General features: G+C 45.8%; 1 protein-coding gene across 1 annotated transcript in view; it reads right to left on the minus strand.

Annotated features, from left to right (window-relative positions):
* Positions 1-17,061, minus strand: part of LOC147434002 (protein STRICTOSIDINE SYNTHASE-LIKE 3-like) — a 45,473-nt gene that overhangs the window by 13,593 nt on the left and 14,819 nt on the right. The window lies entirely within an intron of this gene.

Genomic DNA, 17,061 nt, shown 5'->3' on the forward strand with positions numbered 1-17,061 from the left:
ATCGGAAAAGCAGATGCGATGAGCAAACATCTTGTCACAGTTTACTTCCGAATTGTCCATGTGCAAGGACAGAAGAAATTGGTGGCAAATACTTTGTCCCGAAAGCCGTTGGTTCTGGCTATTTCCATGATACATCATAGGAACTTCGAGGGTATCGTCGGTCAGTACGCCATAGAACAGATTTTGCAGATATATTCAGTTGAATACAGAAAGAGGAGATAGTAGTGGACTATTCCATTTGGGATGGCTACTTGATGAAGAAAACCATGTTGTGCGTTACACAACCGTTGAGGGAAAAGATTCTAACCGAATGCCATTGTTCGCCTTTTATGGGTCACCGCGGCATTGCTACCACCTTGAAAAAGGTAGAGAGATACTTCTTTTGGCCGAGACTCAAGAAGAATGTGGACGAGTTTGTGCGCAGTCGCTTGGTATGCCAGAAGGTCAAGTTTGACAAGCATAAAGCACAGGAATTGTTACATCCTTTGCCCATACCCACCCGCCCCTGGGAAAGTATTACAATGGATTTCATCTCCCGAGAACACAGCGTGGGCACGAGTGTTTATTGCCGAGGTCTTCAGATTACATGGCATGCCTGAGACAATTGCCTCCGACAGGGACCCCAGGTTCACGAGTTTGTTTTGGACGGCTATCTGAGAGAACATAGGCACGCAGTTGCAGTTCTCGTCATCATTCCACCCACAAACTGACAGGCAATCAAAGATTGCTAATTCAATGGTACTGGATTTGTTGAAGTCTTCTTTGTTCGATCAGAAGACTACTTGGGAAAGGTTTTTACCTTTGGTGGAATATGCCTACAAAAACACGTTTAACTCTTTGATGGGGAAGGTGCCATTTGAGATTCTTGATTTGCTACAAAGGTTCCACCCTTTCTTAGCGGGAAAGATACGATTTTTCTTGGAAGCCACCAGTTCACGAGGGACTTGGTCCGGAAGGCTTTGCAGAAATTTCAGGAAAGATAGAAAGGCAACAGATCGCCATCGTCGCGATTTGAAATTGAAGAAAAATGATTTGGTACTCTTACATTATAGGAAGCCACGCCTGAGAAAGAAAAAAAAGGGGAAAGGAGTGACTTCTTTGAAAGCTTAGCATGAGATAGTGTGGATCTTTCCAGATTTTCCGATAAGATAAATGATGTCTCCTTTGGACTTAAGGTGCCAGAATACTTAGAGGATTCACAATGTTTTTCATGTGAGTCTCTTGAAGCCTTTTGAAGGCGATGTGCCTGTTGATGAACAACCCAAAATGGAAGAAAACGAGCAGATACTCGTCCAGAACAAAAATTGGCACAGAAAGAAAGAAAGAAGGTAAAGCGAACTCACGATTCTTGGTTAAATTCAAGACCTACTTCGCAATGGATGCGAAGCGAATGGAGGAGGAAGACCTAGCAGATATTCCTCGGAATGTGAATCTTTACCTTGAAGCTTTTGGTTTAGCATAGTCTATTCCAAATGGAACCCAGAATTCAGCTTGGCCGGAGATCTGGTGTAATGGGTTTGCACAAGAGGGGAGTTACTCCACTCCTTTGTCAACAGATGCCTCAATTTTTGAATACTAGAGTCACTGATGTCTCTTTGAGCTTCAGGGATACTAAGAGCTGACAGTATTCTGCTAGATGACTTTATGAAATGGAATTCCGAAATATGAAACTAATTTGTCCTTGACTTGTTTTTAAGTGCAGGAATTGATAGACGAAATGACTGCAGCATTTTGGTCTAAATGATCTCGAATAGACATGGTTGCAATAGGGGTTAGTCAATCGGGCGTCTATGAGGTCCCGATTGGATCTAGATGCAATTGCTAGCTACATTGCCGATAAATCATGGTCTAAGATCCGGATGAACGTTGAATGTCATGTGATGTCAAGTGATGTCGTGTGATGTGACTGTCGATTGGTACATGTGCTAGATGTGTGTTCCTAGTGTGTAGGTACTAACAGTCAGTGTCTGCTAAGGCAATTTATGGCTTCTGTCTGTTTTACAGGCGTAATCAAGGGCGATTACAATGCTTTCAAGAGGGGGGTATGTCACAAACTAGACGTGGCTGCTGGCTGCCTAGTATACTCATACACACACACCCTCCCCGATGGAAAACTCCCAGAATTGCTGGCAGTGACGTGGCGGGCCTGTACGGACCTGTCCAGAAATTGTGGCGCCATTCACGGACTGCTGACGTGGCAGCAGAATACAGTAAAAAAGCTGAAAAGCAAGGGCTGTTTTGGCTACGCAATTGGGCTTCTTTTTCCTACGCAAATGCTGGCTCAGCTTTTTGGCTACGCAATTGGCAAGAGAAAGAGAGAGAGAGAGAGAGCTAAAAGCTCTGCTTTATTTAAGAAAGAGGGCTTGTGAGAGAGAAATAGCCTTGCTTTATTATTGAGAGCTTTTGCTTTATTTTCCACAAAGCTTTTGATTTTCAGCTTTTGGGGCTCTGCTTTTGGCATCCCTTGTAATCTTTAAATATGTGAGCAGGCCTCTCACAACCCAGAGCATCTGGACGCAAAGTCGGAGTGTGAGAAACTGCCCGCACTCTTGTACTTTGAACTCAGATTAATACAAAAAGAAATACCGGAAGGGGCGCCAGACTTTGAGGCCAATATCTCTAGGCATGGAGCTCCGTCGGGCCAGTGTCGAATAAATTGTGAACTATGAACTGTTTTGAAGTGGTTATTTGGTGTTGTCGCGGCAAGTCTGTTACAGAAAGCCAATGTCTTTCTCCACTTGATCAGTGCGCCTGATGCACAACAAAAGGTCTCAAGAGCCTGCTCACGCCTGTGAAGGTTGGCCTCCTCGCCCTCCAAGTACAAGGCTGAGTCGTCTGCAAACTCAGCATCCAGTAGCTCATCTCCTCGAATAGGGAGCGCTAAGCCACGGAGACCAACCTACTGCGAAACCAAAAACCTGCTCATCGCCTCATCATAGAATAGAAAGAGGAAGGGGAGCCGTGTCTAACCGAACGTGTAAGCATAAAACGATCTCCTCTACCACCTGACAAAAGTACCTGACTGTGTGCCCGTCTGTAGAGAGCTAACACACCTCTGATCCATGCATCTCAGAAGCCCATCTTGCGTAGAGTGCCCTCCAAAAAGTCCAGTCAACTCTATCGTAGGTCTTCTCAAAATCGAGAAGAAGTATCATCAGATCCTCACCACGGAGGCGCACGAGGACAGATGCCTCCCAGAAAGTAAAGATGTTGTCAAAGATACTACGCTCCTTGACAAAACCTGTCTGTGTCCCATGTATGATGCTCTCTAGAAGTGGCTCAATCTTCAAACTCAGAGCCTTGGCGAGAATTTTGTAGGCTGAGTTGAGGATGGTGATGGGCCGCCACTGTCGAATCTCATCCAAGGAGCCACCCTCCTTGGGAATGAGGTAAATCAGACAAAGTTACCCGGAAACGCGAACGGGAACGTTTCCGGAACGCCCCCCCCCCCCCCCCCCCCCCCCCCCCCCCCCCCCCCCAAAACAAAAAAAGCGGAACGGGAACGAGGGCCGGAACGGTAAGTTTTAAATATGCTTAAATTAGGTTGGATTTAACCTATATGTTGATAGAGAGCCATACACACCCATTAGTCCAGGTAGAATCCTATTTAGGCATGCTCCATTGCTCTGCAATGATTCTTCAGTCTTAAGGCTTACATGCGATTGCGTAATACACAATACATGAATTGGGATCAACCTTTACAAAAGCATCGTGATTATTCATAGAAAGAACATTAACTCAAAGTTGAAGAATAGAGTCCAGACTCCACACAAAAGCTTGGAGCAAAAAGATGATAGATCATAGATTATAAAGATGGCCCTCTAGCTTAAGGAGGTGAGCACAGACTTTGGTTGTGCCGGATTGCCGTTCGAAGCCGCATAGTTTGCACGTCCATGCGCGTGCACCACCGGACTTTCCCAACACTCGGGAATGCACTTCATCCCACCATGATGCTTCGTCCTTCTTCTTCTTGGCACCCAAGGGGTCACGTTCACTTGATGCGGAAGATTGCGCCATAAGTGATGAGACTTGAGAGAGGAAGGAATCTTGAGAGAGAGAGAGAGAGAGAGAGAGAGAGAGAGAGAGAGAGAGAGGGGATGATGGAGGGGTGGAGTCTTGACTCTCAAGCTTGAGCCTTGAGGCCCAAGGGAGAGAGAGAGAGAGAGAGAGAGAGAGAGAGAGGTGATGAATGAGTGAATCATGACTAAAGACTCGAGAGAGATGGAGAGATGGAGAGGTGGAGCTTGAGCCTTGAGGGAGAAGTGGAGCGGCAAGCCTCAAGCTTGAGCCTTGAGGCCCAAGGGAGGGAGAGAGAGAGTGCCTTGGCTTGATGAAGAGGTGGAGAAGGCTTGAAGGCTTGAGGAAAGTTGAAACAAACGGCTCTTGCCTTGCCCCTTGAGGCTCGAGGGAGCTAATAGATATGCCTCATTGCCTTCAGACCCTTGGCTTATATAGGAGAAGAGAAGACCCCCTCTCTTTCCTCCCGCCGCCCCCAACCACTCAAAAGCGCCCAAAAACCCCCCAACAGTCCGATTTTTCAAACTGTCCAACGGCCATCTTTTTCTGAAACTACCGTTCCGGCTGCCGTTTCGTTCCCGTTTTGCCAGCCGTTCCGGTTACAGAAAAACGGGAACGCCGTTTCGCCCGTGTCTCACCGCTGTGTCCAAAGCCTCAATGCCTCTAGCTGCAAGATAGAGGACATGGACTCAAAAGCATCGTAGCAAAAGCACTACCAAGAGATCGCCTCACGGCACACGCGTGTCCACTCCCCTGCGTATGAGGAGTAGTGGAGGGGTCAGGAGATGAAGTTGTGGGCCCCACCGGGGAGAGAGGAGGGACGGGAGACAAGGTGGAGGTGGGGGAGGGGGAGGGGGCGGGGGAGGCAGAGTGGCAGCGTCTGAGGGAGGAGGGGGTGGAGGTGGAGAAACTAAAGTGGATGGGGCCTCCTCAGGCGGGTCCTGCTAAAGAGGGTCAAAACGGTTCCCAGTCGGAACCCAATGCTGCTGAGCTGCAGAAGGTCGGCCACCAGGAGGAGCGGTGGGATGAGCTCGCCACAGTTACCCGGAACGGGAACGGGAACGGGAACGGGGAACGTGAACGGGATGGGAACGGGGAGGAGGAGGGAGGGCCGGAACGGGAACCGGGCCGGAATGGTCGACTATAGTAAGGCTTGAATTACCTCCATTCAACTTAGTCCCAAATCAACTCCTAAACAACCCCAAAATTGTCCCCAAACCCACCCTCAAACAGCCCCAAATCTACCCCCAAATGCCTACTTTTGTGTGTTCCGCCCCACGTTTCGCCATTCCACCTCACGTTCCGCTGCGTTCCCCCTCGTTCTCGAACACCCTTCCAGTTACACCCCATTCCGGAACGGTGTTCCGTTCCCAACTCCGTTTCGGGAACGGGACTCGTCCGGAACGTCATTTCGGAACGTTTGGGCTACGTTCCGCCCGTTCCCTGTTACACTCGAGCCTGCCCTGTAACAGACTTGGACACTCCCAAGTCAAGATTCTACCGCGACACCACAAGAATTCACTTCAAAACAGTTCACAGTTCACAATTGATTCGGCAGTGGCCTGGCGGAGTTCCGTGCCTTAAGATATTGGCCCCAAAGATTGGCGCCCCTTTCGGTATTTCTTTTTGTACTAATCTGCAACACAAAGTACAAGCGAGTGGTCGGGACTCACTCTCAGACTCTGCGTCCAGATGCTCTGAGAAGTGAGCCCAAACCACTATTTTATAGATTTACAAGGGATGCTAAAAGCAAAGCCCAAAAGCTTCAAAAATCAAAAGCATGCTCTCTCTCTCACAAGCTCTCTTGAGCCAAAATAAAGCAAAAGCTTTTTTTAAAATTAAAAGCTCTCTTTCTCTCTTGCGTAGCTGGTGCGTAGCCAAAAGCTGGTCAAAAATTGCTGCATCCAGCAATTTCCGCAAAACGTGTGCGTCCGTACAACATGCCACGTCAGCAATTGTCCACCTTTCCTGCATCTGTACAGGGCAGCCACGTCATCATTGCTGTCCGCCTCTCCCGGATCCATACAAGCCAGCCACGTCATCATTGATGTCCGCCTAGGATTGTTCCATGCCAAGAGGGTGTGTGCGTGTGTGTGTACTGGGCAACCACGTCACCAGTTTGTGACATACCCCCCCCTTGAAAGCATTGTAATCGCCATCCATTACGCCTGCAAAACAAACAGAAGCCATAAACTATCTTAGCAGACACTGACTGTTAGTACCGATGCACTAGGAACACACATCTAGCACATGTACCAATCGACAGTCACATCACACGACATCACAGGACATCACTTGACATCATAGGACATCACATGACATTCAACATTCATTTGGATCTTAGACCATGATTTATCGGCAATGTAGCTGGCAATCGCATCTAGATCCAGTCGGGACCTCATAGATGCCCGATTAACTAACCCCTATTGCAACCATGTCTATTCGAGATCATTTAGACCAAAATGCTGCAGTCATTTCGTCTATCAGTTCTTGCACTTAAAAACAAATCAAGAACAAATCAGTTTCATATTCTGGAATTCCATTTCATAAAGTCATCCAGCAGAATACTGCTAGCTCTCAGAATTCGTGAAGCTCAAAAAGACATCAGTGACTCTAATATCAAAAATCGAGGCATCTATTGACAAAGGACCAGAGTAACTCCCCTCTTGTGCATACTCACTGCACCAGATATCTGGCCAAGCTGAATTTGGGGTTCCATTTGGAATAGACTAGGCTAAACCAAAAAGCTCCAAGGTAAAGTTTCACAATTTGAGGAGTATCTGCTAGGTCCTCCTCCTCCATTCGCTTCACATCCAATGCGGAGTAGGTCTTGAATTTAACCAAGAACCGTCATTTCGCTTTACCTTCTTTCTTTCTGTGCCAATTTCTGTTCTGGAACGAGTATCTCCTCGTTTTCGCCCATTTCGGGTTGCTCAGCATCAAGCACATCGCCTTCAAAAGGCTTCAAGAGACTCACATGAAAAACATTGTGAATCCTCCAAGTATTCTAGCAGCTTCAGTCCAAAGGAGGCATCATTTATCTTTTCGGAAAATCTAGAAAGGTCCACACTATCTCATGCTAAGCTTTCAAAGAAGCCGCTCTTTTCCCTTTTTCTTTCTCGAGCGTGCCTTCCCAAAATGTAAGAGCATCCAATAGTTCTCCTTCGATTTCAAATCACGACAAAGTCGATCTGCAGCCTTTTTTTTAGATTTCTCGAAAGCCTTCCGGACCAAGTCCACCGTGAACTGGTCGGCTTCAAAGAAAAATCTTATCTTTCGTACTAAGGAAGGGTGGAACCTTCATAGCAAATTCAATAATCTCAAATGGCACCTTCCCCATCAAAGAGTTTATAATGTTTCTGTAGGCAGATTCCACCAAAGGGAAAAACCTTTCCCATGTAGTCCTCTGATCCAACGAAGAAGACTTCAACAAATCCAGTACCACTGAATTAGCAATCTCTGATTGCCTGTCAGTCTGCGGGTGGAACGATGACGAGAACTACAACCTCGTGCGTATGTTCTCCCAAATAGCCGTCCAAAACAAACTCGTGAACCTAGGGTCCCTATCGAAGCCAATCGTCTCAGACATGCCATGTAATCTGAAGATCTCGGCAATAAACAATCGTGCAGTACCAATGAATTAGCAATCTTTGATTGCCCGTCAGTCTGCGGATGGAACGATGACGAGAACCGCAACCTCGTGCGTATGTTCTCCCAAATAGCCGTCCAAAACAAACTTGTGAACATAGGGTCCTTGTCGAAGCCAATCGTCTCAGGCATGCCATGTAATCTGAAGATCTGGGGAATAAACAATCGTGCCCACGCTATGTTCTCTGGAGATGAAATCCATTGCAATACTTTCCCATGGGCAGGTGGGTATGGGTAAAGGCTGTAACAATCCATGTGCTTTATGCCTGTCAAACTTGACCTTCTGGCATACCAAGCAACTACGCACAAACTCGTCCACATCGTTCTTGAGTCTTGGCTAAAAGAAGTACCTCTCTACCCCTTTCAAGGTGGTAGCAATGCCGCCATGACCCATAAAAGGCGGACAGTGGCATTCGGTTAGAATCTTTTCCCTCAACGGCTGTGTAACACACAACATGGTTTTCTTCATCAAGTAGCCATCCAGAATGGAATAGTCCGCTACTACCTCCCCATTCTGTATTCAACTGAATACATCTCCAAAATCTATATCTGTGGCATACTGACCGACCATATCCTCAAAGCTTTTATGATGTATCGCGGAAATAGCCAGAACCGACGGCTTCCGAGACAAAGTATCTGCCACCAATTTCTTCTGTCCCTGCACATGGAGACAATCCGAAAGCAAAACTGTGACAAGATGTTTGCCCACTGCATCTGTTTTTTCCGATAGCTGCTTCTGAGACAAGAAGTAGCGTAAACTCCAACCATCTGTGAAAACCGTAAAATCGGCTCCGAGTAGGTAATGTCGCCACTGATTAAGAGCATGGATAGCCGCCAAAAGCTCTTTCTCACATATCTGTACTGTCAATTTCCGGCCTTGAAAACAATCGGCTCTCATAGGTAATGACATTGGCCTTCTTGCATTAAGACTGCATCCAGACTACGACCACAAGTATCACAATATACTTCAAACGACTTCTGCAAATCCGGCAAAGTCAAAAACTGGTCCTGTAGTCAAATTCTGTTTTAATTCCTGAAAGGTAATCATTTATGTGGATCCCCACGAGAAAAGGACTCCTTTCTATGTCGACAAAATGCAAAGGGGTAAACAACCTCTGCAAACTTTCTGATGAACCGCCGGTAGGAAGAACATAAGCCCAAGAAGCTTTCAACTTCATGGACATTCTCCAAATGGGGCCAATCACTGATAATCTCTATCCTGGCCGGGTCCATCTGCACTCCTACTGCTGAGACAATGTGTCCCAAACAGGTGTATCTCAGGGCTCGGCTCACACGGTAAGGTGGCCGGTTCGGTGGTGTGATTCCAAGTATCAGATCAATGGTATGATCCTTAGGACGAGCTGGTGGCAACTCGCCTGGCAGGCCCTCTGAAAAGCAATTGGCATGAGTGTGGAGAAAAATCTTGGCATTCTTTGTTCAGGTCAAAACATAATCAACCTGAATTCATCGTTCAATTCTCTCCCCAAAAAAAGTGAGTAAAGAAACTGAACTTTATCAAGTACAATCTCTGAGCCCTTCTTTTGTCAAAGTCGCTTTCTCGGCCCGGTAGTCAACCACGGCGTTGTTCTTGTAGTACCAAGGGATTTCGAGTAGGACGTCACAAGGAAATTACGTAGAAATCCTCGTGCCTTAAACACCCCTGTCATTGCACTTGCTCTGAATCCTTGGCACCCCTTCCGGGATTCTTTTATATTGCTTGACAAAGGTACAACCTCCAAGGAGCTCTAACTCTAGTTCTGCACACGCAAGAATTCCAAAGCTTAAAGGCCACTCACCCTCAAAAGCATCAAATATGAACAGTTGTGCCCTCAAAAGCATCCAAAACCAAAAACTAGTGCCCATAAAATATGGGACAATTCGTACAGTTTTGTGATCCGCAGCGCGAAATCCGAGCGTCCGTTCAAATACCACATCAAGTTTTTAAGCTTTAAATGAAGTACTCAAAGTTTGGTTCCCTCGCGCACTTTAAAACAGGTCCCCTTCAATTGCCACGTCAACACTTTGTGACATACCCCTTGTTGAAGAAGAGTAATTGCCCACGATTACACCTGCAAAACTCAATTCGATTCTCTAGCAAACACTACCTCTATGTATACATATCAATCACGATCAAAGCACATTCTCTACACCATACAATTTCACAATCAAGTTTTTCATCTAGTTCATGCCATCCTTATCCGAACTCTTGATATTCCAGCGTAGCAATACTAGCTATCACATCCAGATCTCACCAATCTCTAGCAAATGTCTTGATGCACTAAGATTAGGTTAGAAGTCTATTCCAGTGATATCAGAGCTTAGAAAATTCTTCTTCTACGAAGGATCCGATCCCTTTTCCGCAGTACGCATGGATTTTGGCAATGAATCCGGCACGTAGGAAATTGTTCCACCTACTCACATGAGTGAAGAGACCAACAGAGATTCTAGTGGGAGTCAGCCTCTTTCCGGAGGATTGGGAGCAGAGTATGGCCCTGTTCTACCAACTTACCTCAACAAGATGGAGTTTCAATGTCAACTACAGGTTGACACTTACACTAATCAGACGCTCAAGTACTCCAAGGAGCCACAGTGTGCAAAGTTTTTGGATAATCATCCACTTGACGAGATTCATTCACGATGGCAGGCTTCTATTCACTCACCTCTCAAGTCACCCATGAAACAGAAAGCAAAGCCGAGTGTAGACAAGCAAAAACTGTACTCGCAAGATAAATTTGACACTACTATTATGCAACAAGTAAATCAAGTAATGACGACTACAAACAGCTCTCGGAAGAAAAGTCGTGCAGCAAGCTATCCCGGCTATTTGGGTTGAAAATCTACCTTTGAGGCAACTAGCAAATCCAAGAAGCGTGTGTGCTTTGCACACGTCACCTTCACCTTCTAATGGTTCCTCTTCCTCGGACTCCACCAAGGAAGACAGGAAGCACCAGAAACCGAGAGACTCAAAAGAGCAAGAAGAACAAGCGAATCAAGAAGAGCAGATCCCATAAGAGATCTCGGAAGCATCAAAAACGCTCTGATAGTTCCGATGAGAACACCTCGTCCTCTGATAGTTTTGATTCAAATGAGTCAATGTTTGGAAAGAAGCGAAGACACCAGTACCAGTTTGAACCAGTATGACCCTCTCGAGAAGGAAAGCGAGAAGACCAAGGATTTTAAGAGAGTGGGCAAGCACTCAAGTTTGACATGTTTACAGACTATAAGGACACCCGTAGAGCTCTTGCATTCATTCAGCAATTTGATATTTTTCCGAACATTCTTAACTACGAAGAGCGTCGTCTTATTTGAAATGGAATGCTTGAAACCGGCCCTTAGAGCGGTAGACTTTAGCATTCACCCGAATCTTTACTTCATAAACTTTACTTCACAAAGAAACTTCACGAATAAACCTGTGACGGGAATTAACACTTCAAACAAAACACGACTTGGCAGCTAGAGCGCTTCCAAGCAGACAGCGACACCCTGTTGGCCCCAAAGACTAGCGTCCTTTCGGTATTTCTTTATTCTTATTACACTTGAGAAAAACCTGTAAACTTAAACTGTGGTTATGCTGCCGAAATTGGGTTAGAGTAGAGGGAATTTCAGCCCAATAAAAGTGGGACAGCGATTCCCTGTTTTGCGCTCCAATTTGCGTGCCAATCACTTCTGTGGGTAGCCCTCGAGCTCTCGCACCTGTAGGGTCACTTGCCTGTTGAATTAAACAAGATTCCTCGCGGGAAATCTCTCTAAATTTTCTTGTACAAGCACCCAAGGCTTTCCCAATGCTCCCCTTACGTTACCTTGTAGTTTAGGTGCAAAACCCTAAACCTGTAGAAAAACACAGCAGGCTGTAATTTTCTGTTTCGCATCCATTTGGGCCGAGCAAACAGATCTACGTGTGTGTCAGAAGCTCCCGCACGCAATGGGAAGGTTCCCCTTTAAATCAAACGAGTTTTCACGCGAGAAACTCTCCGTTCTCGCATTCCTTCGCGATGGAATTGTGCATACTTGAAGGGGATTAGCAATTAGCTAATCCGATTCCTATACAGAAGGCTCTTGCCTTGGCAAACGCGCATAAAACCCCCACAATTGTACATGGTGATCTGAGAAGCCCAACTACAGGGCATTACCATATGTGCAAAGGGGAAAAAGAGATGCGCAAGAGCAAATCATCACGCTACATAGAGCAAGGGAGAAGGCAAGCTTTCCATTAAAGCTCTGAGCACTTGCACCCACTACTCACACACACTATGTAGCACTTATGAAGTCCAAAAATCAGCCCCCACTCAAAAAGGGGTGCCCCACTTCCCTGTCACAAGACGGGCACCACGTGCCAACGCTATATAGCAAGGCGGGAAGATGCGGTCCTGCTGGGTCCTTCAAGCGATGGAGAATGAGGCTATGGGCGATGATGAGGGGCTGCTGAAAACGCCAGGGCTTGAGTGGAAAATACGCTAAAGTAATCTTGGAAAATCGCCAACCAAGGTAAGGGAGTCTTGCTTGAGAGAGAGAGGGGGAACCTACTGCATTTGTGCCTGTGTTCTCCTTGCTCTTCTGCCAAATAGTGCGAGCCTAGGTTTGCTTATATATTATCTTACCCAAATTGCCCTACTCAGTTCTCAACAAAAGTCACTTAAAATAATAAGTGAAAAATGTCAAAAAATAGGGAAAATAGATTTAATGCACTGGAAAATGCTCCTGATGGATTTTGTTGGATTCTGAAGGTAATGCTGATGATCATGGACATGATGGCACAACAACAAGAAGCGAATCGCGTTGCGCTGGCACAACAAAAAGCGACTTGCATCACTTTGGAACGCGAGCGCGATGCACGAAAAGAAAGAAAAGCACAAAGAAAGGAGGAAGCCAAAGAAAGACGAGCGGCCTTTGAGGCCGATCGTGAGGTTCAGAGAGACCTCCGCACGCAAGAATTGGTTCGACAAGTTCTTGCCTCGAACTTCGAACCAACCAAAGATGTTGGTAGTTCCTCAAGTTGCACAAGCCGCGATTCGGACTCCAATAACCCAGTCACAGAGAAGTTGACTTTCAGTAAGTATGATCGTAAGATGGATGCTACGGTTATTCATTCTTGGTTGCATCAATTTAATGCTTATCTTGCGACAACTAAGAAGACAGGAAATAGCAAGGTTTTGACGACAGCTATGTACCTTGCCGGTGATGCAATCAATTGGTACCATGCATGGCAAGAGGCACAGTTAGCCGCGCACCTAGAGGAAGCCGACGAATTCATGCCCCTTTCCTTCAATTGGGCTGATTTCCAAGACAAGCTCAAGGCAGGTTTATGCCACCTCAGTACCTCGCACAATTGAAGGACGATTGGTGCGCTCTCAAGCAAAATGGTATGCCAGTGATGTCTTTCTCTAATCGTGTTTTGCAGCTAGGTACCCAATTACACAAGTCGGATGATGAGCGCAAAGAGGCATTCCTTTATGCATTAGACGAGTATATCAAGTATGATGTCGAGGTGCTCGATCCAATCGATCTCAACAAGGCGGTAGCGATTGCTCTTGCACAGGAGATGAAGCACAAGGGAATGCCCAAGGAAAACAAGACTTCGACAAGTACCTCTCAGACTTCTCAAAACCCTCAGAACGGTAAGAACGGTAAGAATGGTGACTCTTCTAACCAATCTTCCAATAGTCTCTCGGAAAAGAACTCTCAAAATGAACCTAAGGGTAAGGCTAACACAATTGCTGAACCTAAGCTCACTCCAGATGAAAAGGTAGCACAAGGAATTCTAGGAGGATACATCACGTCCGAAGAGCAAATCAATTATTCTAAGGAAGGTCGTTGTTTTCCTTGTCACAATAAGGGTCACATAAAAAGAACATGTCCTAAGCTCGACTCTAATGAATCTAAAGAATCCACAGAACCCACTTCCTCTGTCAATGCAATAAATGACAACATGAGTGTGCCCCAAGTTTCTCATGACTCTCTCATTGATGAGTCTCTCATTAAATGTTATGGTCATATGGCGGGGCAATGTTTTGTCATATTGTTTGACCCAGGCCGTGTGCATGATGTGATTACTCCCTCTCTTGTTAAGAGAGCCCGCCTAGAGGTTAGTCAGAAAACTCCTCTCGAGGTCTCTGGCTTCGCTCCCGGTATGGATTCTCTCATCTCGAAGGAGTGCTTTGATGTATTGTTTACAATTCAACAAGCTGCTTTCCGAAGAAAATTTTTAGTCTCTCCTCTTTCAGGATGTGATATGATTTTGGGCATTCGATGGTTTCGTGAGCATAACCCTCTCATTGATTGGGCGGACAATACGTTCACTTTCAATGCCAAAACTGACTCTCCCACTGTCATTCGTGGAGAGCAAGTTATTCATTCTCCGTCTCTCATTTCTAATGTGCAGGTGAAGATTGAACGGATTCAAGAGAAGGAGATTCTCTTGGTTTCGTCTTCTCCAAAGCATGATACACAGGATTTGCATGATGATAAGCATGATGATTTGAATAATAATGACAAGCATGATGATTTGCATAATCAAGATGTGATTTCTCACGAGCATGATGGATTGTATGACCACGATGTGATTGTTCACAAGAATGATGGGTTAGTTGATACTGTTTCTAGTGAAGCTAACCTCATTGCAGATTCCATCAATCACGAAGAGCCGATCTTGGCTCTCGAGCCTAGGTCCAAAGAACCCCCTCGGGAAGAACCGATCTTGGCTCTCGAACCTAGGTCCAAAGAACCCTTACAAGAAGTACTCTGTGTTCGAATGATTCGTCAGCACGCATTGTTCGAGTGTTTCATTCGTGATCGTTTCCTGTATTTTAGTCAGTCTTTATGTGATCCCTTTTCCTAGGCATGAGATATTGTACGTTGAGCACGTTTCCCTCATGAATGAGCACGGATGTATGCGGATTTTTCATGCAAAGCTGAAAAGTATGCATTCGAGGAAGTCACATTTCATGTCTCTTCCTTGGCACGACACAGTTGTAGAAAGAGCACATGAAAGTATGAGCACCAAGCATGGGCATTTCCGTTGTGAATTGCCACAGTTGATTGCTTTAGATCAGAAGAGAAAGATTCGATCTCATTGTTTGCGTGTGTGTGGTGAACGGTTTGGCACTCCGTCTCTTTGTTCATCTACATTGCATGCACAGTCTTTGAGGAAGACAAGATTTTTTCCATTCACTTTACATGGAACAGGTATGTTCATGTTTTTGTGTTGGAAGTGGTTTCATGAATTTTCAGCCATGGAGATTCTTGAAGAAGAAAGAAGCATGACTCTAGACGAAGTTAAAGCATCGAAGGAGCCACAGAAGACTTTGTGTTGCTTTCGGCGCGGCCCAAAGAAGCAAGCATTGCAGACCTTTATGAAGTTCAAGTATCGCACGACCCACACATCAGAGTGGGCTGACGAAGAGTCCTTTCCAGAATTCCGGATGTTATTGGCGATCTCCCTCGACGCCATACAGTTCAGTACCAATACCTCACTTTGAAAAGGAGGGGATGTCATGTGACACATCCAACCCCATGTGTCCGTGGACAAGCTACAGCATGACCAGGGTTCAGTTCCGTCAAGTCAGTCTAGAATAGGAAGTAATCTGGCACTTTTGTGAGTCTGTTCACAGACCGTGCATGACCAGTCACTTAGATTAGATGTATATCCTCCGGTTGCACAACATTACCTTCAGAATCCATCAGGAGCATTTTCCAGTGCATTAAACCTATTTTCCCTATTTTTGACATTTTTCACTTATTATTTTAAGTGACTTTTGTTGGGAACTGAGTATGGCAATTTGGGTAGAATAATATATAAGCAAACCTAGGCTAGCACTATTTGGCAGAAGGGCAAGGAGAACACAGGCACAAATGTAGCAGGTTTCCCCTCTCTCTCTCTCAAGAAAAACTCCCTTCCCTTGGTTGGCAATTTTCCAAGATTACTCCAACGTTTTTTCCACTCAAGCCCTGGCGTTTTCAGCAGCCCCTCATCATCGCCCATAGCCTCATTCTCCATCGCTTGAAGGACCCAGCAGGACCGCATCTTCCCACCTTGCTGTAACGCGTTTTTCAGCCAGCATAGCTAGCGTTTTCTGCACCTTCATGTAGCGGTTTTCAGCAGCAGTACCTCAGACATTTGCAGTGTTTTAGGGCGATTTCAGCACCATAAACAGCGTTTTACAGCAGATTATGCAGCGTTTTTGAAGCAGCAGATTGCAGCCCCTTATGGCGTTTTTGGACAGCATTACCACAAGGTTTTCCAGCAGCCTCTAGAGGATCAGCCGATAGCTTTTGTGAGTCCAAAGCAGACAGCAAAGATCAGCGTTTTCATACACAGCCATTAGCGTTTTTGGGGACCTAGCCGTCAATAAGAACTTCAGCCGTCAAGTCCACAACCGCAGGTAGCAAGTCGAGTTGTCGCCGTCGTCTCCACACATTGCATTATAGTTTCCAAGTTGCATCCGAGTTGTACGAGTTTGTGCAATCAATAGTAGACCACTCTCGCCATCGAGAGTGGGGCCTTCGGAGGAGGGTTTTACACGTCTCTGGTGTCGTATTCTCTTCTCTCTCTATCTCTCAGTCTCATGCACTTCCACTCACAGTGTCCATTCACTTTGTTGGTGTCCATTGCACTCTCTCATTTAGAACGGAAGACTCTCCCTTCTCTAAGTAAAAGAAACCTTGAGCACAGTTCGGAGCACTCATCTTGAGCAAAGTTTCCACTGCACCTTACAGCCAATGTCTCCTAGGTGTAGGCACTGGGGAGTGTTCCCATACAAAAGCATTAATATCAAGCCTAGGTAGTATTTGCATAGAAAGCACCTCTTATTAATAGGTTTTGTAACTTATTAATGTTGGGGTAAATGCTCAGACGTCACCTCCGAACCGTTTCCACCGTACAGCTCCGATCGAGAGCTTCACGGATATATTTTTAAATATTTTTAGTCCACCATTTTCAGCCTGTAAAGACATTATACTTCATTTATTGGCCTTTGGCCCACTTGGACTATTTTTTAAGGTTTCACATTGTCCAAGAGGCCAAATGGCCCATTAATAAAAAGGGTCCCAAAATCTCATCACTTGAGTTTTTTGAGGACTTCATAAAATCGTGTGTCTTCTCCTGCAGCTAGCACAAGCTCTCCACGTTGCCTCATGATGCGATTCGTCATGTCAAAGAAGTTATGACTACAAATATCCATGCTAAGATTTCTTTATGTCGAGGTGGTCGGGCGTGCACACCAAGTCAACTACCCTCTCGAAGGCGCACCACAATTGTAACCCCCAGTATACAGTGTTTCCATTTCCTATGCTCAAGGCGCACGATCCCATGCGCAATGGTAGGTCCTGCAATACCTTGAGTAAGAGAAGCCTCCTGGGCGAAACGCTACAACACACACTCAGACACTATAGAGAGGACGG

This window comes from Adiantum capillus-veneris, chromosome 19, assembly GCF_014529385.1.
Source record: "Adiantum capillus-veneris isolate H3 chromosome 19, ASM1452938v2, whole genome shotgun sequence".
NCBI lineage: Eukaryota > Viridiplantae > Streptophyta > Polypodiopsida > Polypodiales > Pteridaceae > Adiantum > Adiantum capillus-veneris.